Genomic DNA, 11633 nt, shown 5'->3' with positions numbered 1-11633 from the left:
TTGAACCCATGTCCTTCTGGATGCTAGTCGGGTTCGCTAGCCACTGAGCCACAACGTGAACTCATGGAAACCATATTTAAATGATGAAAAAATAAATTCCCTGATGACTAAGAAATCATCACATCAGCCTGAAATGTCAAATTCCATTTTTTTTTACGGGAGAGAAATAAACTATCTGTTACTTGGGGCTTTCTATTTAAGCAGATGAATCTAATCCTAATTAACCCACCTATTTTTTTTATTCATTTTTGGCCCCATAATGAATTATCTGTATTGAGTCATCTGAATATCTGTCCTCAAAGTTTGTTCAACCCAAAATAACAAGGCAAAGTTTATTATAATGCTTATGCCATCACTTTTAAGATAGCTTTTCGAGGAGTTCCCTGGTAGCCTAGTGGTTAAGGATTCAGCATTGTCACTGCTGTGGATGGTTGTCACTGCTATGGCGTGGATTCAGTCACTGGCCTGGGAACTTCCATATGCTGAGGGCAAGGCCAAAAAAAAAAAAATAGCTTATTGAAATATAGGCTCCAGGTGAATTTTCTCAACAGTGTTAAGATGAGGCATAGTTCATTTTAGACAGAGAAAAAAATACACTTCCCACTAACCAGGCAACCTACCTCACCAGTATAAGAGATTAGTGGATGAATGGCTCACTAAAAACTCAAGGGAATACCACATATGTATGGAGACCCACTTCCTCATCTTTGGCATGTTGCTCAAATTTCTTTCTTTTTTTTTTTTTTTTTTTGGTCTTTTTGCCATTTCTTGGGCCGCTCCCGCGGCATATGAAGGTTTCCAGGCTAGTGGTCAAATCAGAGCTGTGGCTACCAGCCTACACCAGAGCCACAGCAACGCAGGATCCGAGCCGCGTCTGCAACCTACACCACAGCTCATGGCAACGCCGGATTGTTAACCCACTGAGCAAGGGCAGGGACCGAACCCGCAACCTCATGGTTCCTAGTCGGATTTGTTAACCACTGCGCCACGACGGGAACTCCTGTTGCTCAAATTTCTAATGATACTTACCACGTTGTGCCCCAGGGATTTTAGCAAGTCTTCTCTTCCACAGAGACTTCCCTCTTGCTAAACACAGCACCTGGCAAATAATAGATGCCAAAAGAATAGTCACAACTTCTTCATGAATAAATGCTTTCCCTTATAGAAGATTGGCTCATTGAAACTATCATTTCCATCACCAGTCAAAAATTAATGCAGGAGTTCCCATCATGGTTCAGTGGGTTAAGAACCTGACTGGTATCCATGAGGATGCAGGTTCCATCCCTGGCCTCACTCAGTGGGTTAAGGACCCGGTGTTGCCAGGAGCTGTGGCATAGGTCACAGGCACATCTCAGATCCGGTGTTGCTGTGGCTGTGGCGTAGGCCAGAAGCTGCAGCTCCAATTCGACCCCTAGCCTGTGAACTTCCATGTGCCACAGGTGTGGTCCTAAAAAGAAAAAAAAAAAAAAAATGCAGCTTTCGAAAATCTATCCAAAACCAATATAATAATGCTGATAGCATTAATAATTACTGAGTACTTTCTGCATACTAGATCATTTGTTAAACTGAAAAAAAAAACCCTGTGAGCGAGATATACATATGTGTGTGCCTATTTCTATGTTATAGCCATGTCCACAGTCCGTGCTTTCAGATCATATATACTCTCAAAAGAAGCCATGTTATTTGGTGCCTCGATCACTGAAAGCCCCTCCTCTCCGCCCTCCCACCCACACTCACCTAAACTGGCCTCTGCACTTCTTTCCATTTTTTTTTTGTTTTTGTTTTTGTCTTCTTAAGGTGGCACCCTCAGCATATGGAGGTTCCCAGGCTAGGGGTCAAATCAGAGCTGTAGCTGCTGGCCTACACCACAGCCACAGCAACACCAGATCCTTAACCCACTGAGCGAGGCCTGGGATCAAACCTGCATCCTCATGGATGCTAGTCAGATTCTTTTCCACTGAGTCACAAGGGGAACTCCTGCACTTCTTGTTGAGCATGGTTTTTGGAAGAAATATGTGTTGTCCAATCTACCTTTAAGAGCAAAATGACATATGAAGTCATTGGGCACCCAAGGCTTAACCCATCAATGAAACTCAGCTGCTAACATTCATAAAAGTTTACCATTTTTCCCATCTATATAATAAAGATCGAAGTGTTAAATAAATAGGGTAGAATGTCTGAGATGTGGGGCAAAAGATGCCATCTGACTGCATGTGGGCTATTTACAGGACTACACAAAACCCCACTGGAAACATCCAAGGAGTGGAATTTTGCTTTTGGTTTTATTTTTTATTATAGAAAATGTCACATATATCACTGTCATTATAATTTATTGGAGTACCTTGGTCTTTTCATCTATCTCACTTAAAGACCTTTGGTCTGGAGGTTAAAGTTTTGGTTCGCAACTCTGGTTAGGCCACCTAACCAGTGGACAGTTCTCACCTCTATCCACTGGCCATTTATCAAAAGCTCAGGTCATCCCTGCATTTCAGTCAAAGTCGTCTGGCTTGGCACCTGCCACTAACTTGAGTTTTTATTTATTCCCCATCATTGATAAATGATGATTAAAGTGATAGTCTCATGGCACGTACCATGTCATTGCCTAAAATAAGCTAACTTATAGCAGTGCTTGCCAGCATTTTTGAGCTAAAGCATATATTGAAAGTGTTAATGTCTGTGGAACACGCTGGAACAAAAAGTCTGCTATTGGATAGAAATGATCTGTACAGGCTTTGGCTTCCCCAGGCCCAATATCTTGGTGCACCTGTAATCCTTTTAAGGCTGCAGAGCTCATTTGTAACACTATGCATTACATTATATACAGTGCATGGAATATATAGAGACTATATCTGTGTGCATTAATAATAGGCTTATTCGTACATCTAAAACTATCTATGTCTAGATACACATACAGCCTAATAAGAACACCTACAGTAGGAAGGTGAAGGTTGAGATGGGACCTCTCACCTATGCCCTTTCCCTAATTAGTGCTTTCCCACAGGAGGAGGAGTTCCTAATCTGATGGGTCAAGGTCACTCATTTGCCTTCTTGGTCAACATTTCCCTTAATATGTACTTGCTCTCTTCTTTCAGTTTAACCTTCTTCTTTTTTGGTCTTTTTAGGGCTACACCCACAGCATATGGAAGTTCCCAGGCTTAGGGTTGAATCGGAGCTGCAGCTGCCAGCCTATGCCATGGCCACAGCAATGCCAGATCTGAGCTGCATCTGTGACCTACACCACAGCTCACAGCAACACCGGATCCTTAAGCACTGAGCAAGGTCAGGGATCAAACCTGTGGCCTCACAGATACTAGTCAGGTGCATAACCACTGAGCCAAAATGGGAACTCCAGTTTAACCCTCTTTGTTTCTGCAATTAAGGTTGGTATGCATTTTCAGTTCTGGAGGAAGAGAGCAAAAAGCTTTAGTCTTCCAAGCTTCATCTGGTTTCCCAGCCAAGCTTTTACTGGAGAGCCTACACATCTCAACCATCACTTTCAGGACACTTGGTTTCCCTTATGGTTAACTGTGCTCAAAGAGAGGAGCTTTTAGGTCTAGGAAACCTCCAGGAAATAAGAAGTATAAGTGAAAAGGTGGGGTCCATGCCTCAATAAAATAGTATTACAAGGCTACTTGTTGCCTAACTGAAGAATGGCTGTATGTTATACTGAGTAAGACTACATCTCCTAGTCTCCCTGGAAGCCAGCTCCAGGTATGGTCTCATCAATGAAAATTATAGAGAAATGTTGTTTTAAACTAGATAAATGGGTGTTCCCATCGTGGCTCAGAGGAAACGAATCCGACTAGCATCCACAAGAAGTCAGGTTCCATCCCTGACCTCCCTCAGTGGGTTAAGGATCCGGCATTGCCGTGAGCCATGGTGTAGATCACAGACACGGCTCAGATCTGGCGCTGCTGTGGCTGTGGTGTAGGCCAGTGGCTACAGCTATGATTCAGTGCCTAGCATGGGAACCTCCATATGCCGCAAGTGCAGTCCTAAAATAAATAAATACAAAAAATAAACAAATTATATAACTAAAAAGGACCTACTGTATAGCACAAGGAAATCTGCTCAATATTCTGTGATAACCTATATGGGAAAAGAATATAAAAAAGAGTGGGTGTGTGTGTGTGTGTGTGTGTGTGTGTGTGTGTGTATTAAAACTAATTTTCAGAGTTCCCGTTGTGGCGCAGTGGTTAACGAATCCGACTAGGAACCATGAGGTTGTGGATTCGGTCCCTGCCGTTGCTCAGTGGGTTAAGGATCCAGCGTTGCCGTGAGCTCTGGTGTAGGTTGCAGACTCGGCTCGGATCCTGCGTTGCTGTGGCTCTGGCGTAGGCCAGTGGCTACAGCTCCAATTAGACCCTTTAGCCTGGGAACCTCCATATGCCGCGGGAGCGGCCCAAGAAATGGCAAAAAGACAAAAAAAAAAAAAAAAAACTGATTCGCTTTGCTGTATACCTGAAACTAACATAACATTGTAAATCAACTATACACCAATAACTTTTTTTTAAATAAAATAAAGAGAAATATCATTTGGGACCTTTGGGAAAGCTGCTTAAAGAGAGCTGACCCAGCTAAGAAAAGCACTTTTTTCCCTTCTGGTTTTCTCCTTTCCTCTGTAATATAGCTGGGGTATGAAGACTGGACTCTAGCTGCCACCTTGGGCTATGAGGTAACCTTCAATATGAAAGCCACGCACTAGAATGGTGAAGCAAACACGGAGGAGTCTCAGGTTTTGAAGACATTGTGGAACCCTCATTAAACCCTGGACTGTCCAAAATTAAATTTTCCTTTTTTTTATGTGGGAACTAACTTTTCTTATTTAAGTTATTCTTAATCTGATAGTTTCTGTTAAATTAAACCGAACAGGCCTAAGTGATACAACCATCTATTATTGTTAAACATCTATCTCTAATTTCTAATGGTTAAAATACCTGACACAGTAACTACTATTACCACCACCGTTACCTATACATTATAAGAATAGCAGAGAGTTGAAACTCACCATCCACCACAAAATCCACCAACATGCCAGCAAGAGGGAGCAGAGTTCCTTTCCTAATAACCTGTCCCTCACACTCTTGACTTGCTAGGGAAGATACAAATTTTCCTGGCTACTTCCCTGCTAGAGAACAAGGGTGGACCTACAAGGACCCAAGAAACCTGATAATAGAGTGACTAACTTCAGCCTGAGTCACACCAGGAAATTGGAAGACCCTCATGTGAAGGAGCTAGATCTGTCTGTACCTGCACCCCACCTCTAGACAATTAGCTCAAAATCAAAGATTTGGGGTAATCTGGAGGAAGTCAGAGTTTCAGTGGCTGTTCAGATCATGCTTCGAATGGGTCTTCTTCAGTCACCCTGCTGCCTCTCTATTCAATCCAGGACACTCTCAGCGCCAACTAGGCAAAAACAACTACCAATGTTCTGGCTAGAACATCACTTTCCAATTAATTTAAGTAAACTTCAGAAGACAGAAAATTGTTTTATAATGAAATAATTATCTGTTTATTTGGAAAAACCATTTGTTCACTGCCATGGCAGGGGGTCTTGCTCACTGGCAACTCATTCCCAATAAATTTCAGTAGTCAGGTTTCAGGAAAAGTTGCAATCTGGAGTGAAGACATACAGTATTATTTAAGCCTAAGCCAAACATTCTCATAAGATGAATTTTGTCCATTTGTTCTGGACAGCAATTTTAAAGTGAACAACACTAAAATTCCTTCTGATGTGAATAAACTATGAACTGAGTCCTCTAACAAAGAACTATGAATAGATTTAAATATTCTACCATGATTTGAATGCTATTGGTGTCCAATAAACATTAACCACTAGTAAGGGCAAAAATGATGATATAACTCAGAAGTTAATTATCTCCATGGTTCGCTCAACTTACTGGAGATTTTAAGAATACAACTGGAGATAAGGGAAGAAATGAAAACTGAAACTCTGATACTTGGACGGCTGTCTCAACACAGACAAGTAAAATATTCCTCCATGTAAATGAATGCATTTGTTTCAAAAGAAAAGAGTGAAGACATTTGGCAATCCAAGAGCCCCTTCCTTCCAACACATTAGAGCACAGCATTTCCCTAGAACTTACAAAAGAATTCTAACAAAGTAGGGATCAAATCAAGAATTTTCTTGTCTAGCTACAGCTCCGATTCAACCCCTAGCCCGGGAAGCTCCATACGCCACGGGTGCAGCCCTAAAAAGACAAAAGACAAAAAAATTTAAAAAAAACAAAATTTTCCTGTCTTTTTAGGGCCACATCTGTGGCATGTGGAAGTTCCTGGGCTAGAGGTTGAATCAGAGCTATGGCTGCAACGTAGGATCCCAGCTGCGTCTGAGAGCTGTGCCTCGGCTTGAGGCAATGCCGGATCTTTAACACTGAGCGAGACCAGGGATCAGACCCACATCCTCATGGATATGGGTTGGATTCTTAACCCGCTGAGCCACAAAGGGAACTCCAATCATGAATTTAAAAAAAAAAAAAAAAAAGCTTAAGGCACAACCGGCTGCCGTTTGCCCCTTGGCATTCCCAAGTAAACCATTAGGTCTTCAGGATAAAGGTACCAGATTCTTTCTGTTCCAAAGAAGGCCATCAAACATGGAGCTGTGGATGGCCAAATCTCTGCATCAGGGATGTATCCCATGCGGTCATTGCCCTAGGTCAAGAGTAAATAATCCTGTTGAACTAGTTTTAAAAGTCCCTGGGCACATACTGTTGGTTTCCTGGCTGTTTTGAGGAGGGAAAGCATATTAACTAGTTTCACATTCCTGCTACTGAATAATTATCATGCTTAGGAACTCCCAGTAGAGGTAAAGGAAGAATGACTTGGAAAAAAAAAATGAATCGTCAAAAATCTAAGTTGCATCAAGAGACTCTAGTTTCCACTCATGTGATCATCCTCAGTTACGTCTGATGAATTCCACCTCCAGTCACAGACGACACTAATATATAATAAGTATTTATTAAATTCTTTCTTTTTAAATCAAACACATCTTATTACTAATAAGTTTGGACTTTCTTGGAAAGGTTAGTGTTACACCCTTTGTAATTTTGAACATCTGAATGCTACAGAGAACCCCGGGCTGCAGATGTCATCCTTGTCCTCATTTCTCAGCTCCTAAACACCTTCTCCCTGCTTCCTCAGCAGTTCGGGGGGAGGGACGGGGGCGGGGGGAGGATTCAGCCTTCTGAGAATTTGTGAGTTGGAAAGGAAAGGAATAAGCCAATAAAAGCAGAACTTAGGTAGAGAGAGCAGCCTGCCTTTAGGAGTCTGCAAAGTCTTGGAGGTTCAGCTCAATTTTGGAACTTCCTTTACCTCTAGTTCTATTTATAAAGTTTCCCAGAGCCTCAAATAGAGCCTGCCAGACTATGGGAACTTACTAAATAACTGCCAAATGACTGATATGCTCTGGATTCTGCCAGATTAAATCCGAGCTTCTCCCAAGCAACTGAATGAACCTATCCAAGCCCCCATTTTCACATCTGTAAAGCAGAGCAATCATAATTAGAGCTTTTATAAATATTTACCTAATGAGATAATAGCAAAAATCACAATATTAATATTTCTGTGAACCCCTCAAACACAAGGACTGTGTTTTCATTATCACAACTTTGTATTGTGACCATAGAACCAGGCAAGGAATGAGGATATGCAGTTTCCATTAGACATCTCTCTTTTTTTTTTTTTTTTGGCTGTGCCCGCAGTATGCACAAGTTCCCAGGCCAGTGGTAGAACCTGTGCCACAGCAGTGACCCAAACCACAGCAAGGGATAATACCAGATCCTTGACCACGAGGCCACCAGGGAACTCCCTAGATGTCATTTTAATATCTGAAAAAGTTGTGGGTTTTCCAGACAGGAAGAATACATAGAATCCTGACTATAGGAGTTTAATGATAAAATTGGAAGAGGTTGTGGAAGAATTATGTAAGGACAGAATAATTCAATAAAGTGGCAGTGAAGTATTTTAAAGCCAAAGGTGAAACCAAGGAAATGTCCTAAAGGCATTAAATAAATGTCAAATCCAATTAATCAGTGAAGAAAGCCACAATCTTAATGGGGAGCATGGAATTCAATTTACCCAAGTCAGGAGGAAAGATGAGTTAAGAGCCTCTCTTGAACCCAGGAGAGACCAGCTCATAAGATATGGGTTTGGGGTTCCTGTTGCAATGGTGACTGATAAAGGGAGTTGACATGTTGGTCAGCGTCCCAGGGAGAATCTATGTCTTTTTTTGGTGATTGGGAGGGACACTGGGACATATGGAAGTTCCTGGGTCTGGGTCGGGGATCAGAATCCGAGCTGCAGCTGCATCCTATGCCTTAGCTGCAGCAACACCAGATCCTTAACCCGCTGCAGCACAGCAGGAACTCCTCTATCTCCTTTCTCAACCAAAGCCTCTGGTAGACTTGTAGCCACAGGCTATTGACATAGTCTCCCCACCTTGCTTGTGACACTATGTCTGTAGTGAGTTAGTTTTTAACACAAAGAAACTTTGGAATAGAATACAACGATTAAGTCAATCAAATCTAAATTATTTAGTATAAAGCTATTATTGTATTACATTCAAAATGGTATTTTTAAAATATGAATTTGGTGTTCTAAGTGCTTGTAAGTTTTTTAAAAATGTAGTTTATTAAAGTATCTAATGTCTTAGTCTTCTGACATTTTTTTTTTTTTTTTTTTTTTTGTCTTTTGTCTTTTTAGAGCCACACCCGAGGCATATGGAGGTTCCCAGGCTAAGGATCCAATCGGAGCAACAGGTGCGGGCCTACACCACAGCTCACGGCAACACCAGATCCTTAACCTCCTGAGTGAGGCCAGGAATCGATCTTGTATCCTCATGGATGCTAATTGGGTTCATTTCCGCTGCACCACAGCGGGAACTCCATCTGACATCAATTTAGGTGGCCAACTGAGTAACTTTATTTATTTATTTATTTATTTTTTGCCTTTTCTAGGGCCGCTCCCACGGCATATGGAGGTTCCCAGGCTAGGGGTCGAATCGGAGCTGTAGCCACCAGCCCACGCCAGAGCCACAGCAACGTGGGATCTGAGCCGAGTGTGCAACCTACACCCCAGCTCAGGGCAATGCTGGATCCTTAACCCACTGAGCAAGGCCAGGGATCAAACCCGAAACCACACGGTTCCTAATTGGATTCATTAACCACTGCGCCACCACGGGAACTCCAAGCATCTGAGTAACTTTAGATTCCTGGTGTTAAATCAAATGGTATAAACAGTATTTAAATGCTTACTAAAACTTAAAAATCACCACCTTTAGAGTGGTTTAAGTATATGGGAAGATTTTTCCTGTAGAAAAATGTGAAAGGCTTTGGGGGAAAAAAGGAATATATTAAATTGACAAAAGCAATCCGCAATACTTAAAAGAGGTATATTAACTAGGCCCGTAACCAGAATTGATTGATTAAGGGAGGTTGGTCCACTCAACTCAAGTTGAATAGACAGAAATCAAAGGCTCTGTTGCAAATGTTTGTTAAAATTATGACATTTACAAGTAAAATAGGATTTTTAAACATTCATTCAACATATTTATTGTGTATGCCATGTGTTGGGCACCAGTCTAGATGCTAAGAAATATAGCAATAAACAAGACAAGGGCAGGAGTTCCCATTGTGGCTCAGTGGTTAACGAATCCGACTACCATCCATGAGGAGCAGGTTTGATCCCTGGCCTCACCACTCGGTGGGTTAAGGATCCAGCATTTCCAGGAGCTGTGGTGTAGGTCTCAGACACGGGTCAGATCCCGAATTGCTGTAGCTCTGGTGTAGGCCTGGGAACCTCCATATGCCCAGGGTGTGGCCCTAAAATAGCCAAAAAAAAAAAAAAAAAAAAAAAGACAAGGGAAAAAAAATCTTTGTGGGGCCTACATTCATTACACTTAATGAGCTTTAGAAGAAGAACTAAGTTTTAAGTGTTTTGCTTTAATACATTGGATATTAATTTTTACACAAGTTAGCTATAAAATAGTCTCTTTATTGCACAAAATGTCCCCCAATGGACAATAAAAAATTCACACTGATAAGTGTCTCCATTCATCCTTGTATTGTTAGTTCCTAGCTCACATACAACACAAAACTGTGGGTCATGTGAGCACTGAATCCCCTATATTGACTTTCACAGCACTCACAAGAAATCTGAGTCTAGCAAGGTGTTTTTTTCTTAAACTGAAAATGTCTCCAAGGCGAAAGAGATAGGAGATATTTACATCTTCATGTTACTCAATCAGATTGTGTTTCTTCTGACATCTGAGTTAAGGACTACACTTTCTGATGGAGAGAAGAGAGCAAATTAACTTTGGGGGTGGAAATACGGGTGCAGAAAAAGGAAATCTCTGGATTGGGGGTGTATTAAGGGCAGAGTTGGGAGTCCTCAGGGCAATTGGGAGGTTGAGGGAATTGAGTGTGGGGCATAGAAAAAGCGGTGGGAAAATGTAAAGAATTTTCAACTATCTCAAAAAGATCCTCCACCCAAGAAAGAGAAAAGAGCTCCTTTTTGGCCCAAATAGCAAAGTTCCATTGGGGTAAATAAAGCTTTTGCAAAATGACCTGGAAACTCAAAGGAACAATTGTTTCCAAAGGCAAATGTTTCTCAGTTCTAAACAGCCCACTACCACAGTCTATTGAAACATAACCTATCTGCAAATTGATCATTACTTTGATAACCAAAATTTACAAAAACCACACTCAAGGCAGCTCCAGAAAACTGCAGAGAAGCTACAGAAGCCCAGCAATGCCGTTGCTGAAGAAGCAAGCCCTAAGCTGAGAACCCTCGGAGCTTTGCAATCCAGACTCATTTTTCAGCTTCCTTACCCCAGCGGTCCTAACTCACATATTCCAAAACCGCAGGCAATGCTGGTGGCCCCTGTAGCAACAGCTCTTCCTCCAGCTGACCACACCCAATAATGGTGGCGAAGTGCAAATTCCCCACACTGGCATTTAGGGACCAGTTCCAGCAAGTAGCTATCTCAGAGCAGAATTGTATAGCGGTTAATTCCTCAGGCTCTAGAGTCTGAAAGAAGTAGGTTTAAATACTAACTGCCACTGGTAGATTACTTAAGCTCACCAAACCTCAGTTTCCTCATCTGTCATAATACCTTTATGTTTTACAATAATACCTGCTTCAAGGAGTGTGTAAGGGATGTGAGTGAGATAAAGCATGAAGAGCATTAGGCCTGAAGTACAGTCAGAACTCAGACTGACACGGGTACACAGGCATCCGCCACTTGTAGCAAGTGAACAAATAAAACAGCATTTCCTATGTTCTGCTCCCACTCTGCCAAAAAGTCAGTGGTAATTATGGACATCTTGGCTGGTCTAGGTAACTTACAAATTTTTTCACCATTAAAGAAACGAAGAAATAATCCAGTTCCTACTTGGGCTCTTGGGATGCTGGAATGAGTTACAGGCTTATAAACACTGTTCTAATAGTTGACAAGGATTTGCCTTTAATCTGGTGAATGAAAATTTCATGAAAAAAAAAAGAGAGTTATGGAAGAGTTGTAAAGAAAAACTGCAGTGCTCGGAATGATGGATTTCAAAATAATCATCAGTGCCTTTTCAGAAATTTAATCCCATGCTGGACCAAAATACCACTGG

This window comes from Sus scrofa, chromosome 4, assembly GCF_054392235.1.
Source record: "Sus scrofa isolate SSC_HxYL_T2T_F1_AM1 chromosome 4, Sscrofa_HxYL_maternal_Yorkshire_Landrace_v2.0, whole genome shotgun sequence".
NCBI lineage: Eukaryota > Metazoa > Chordata > Mammalia > Artiodactyla > Suidae > Sus > Sus scrofa.
Note: the sequence above shows the minus strand (reverse complement) of the source record.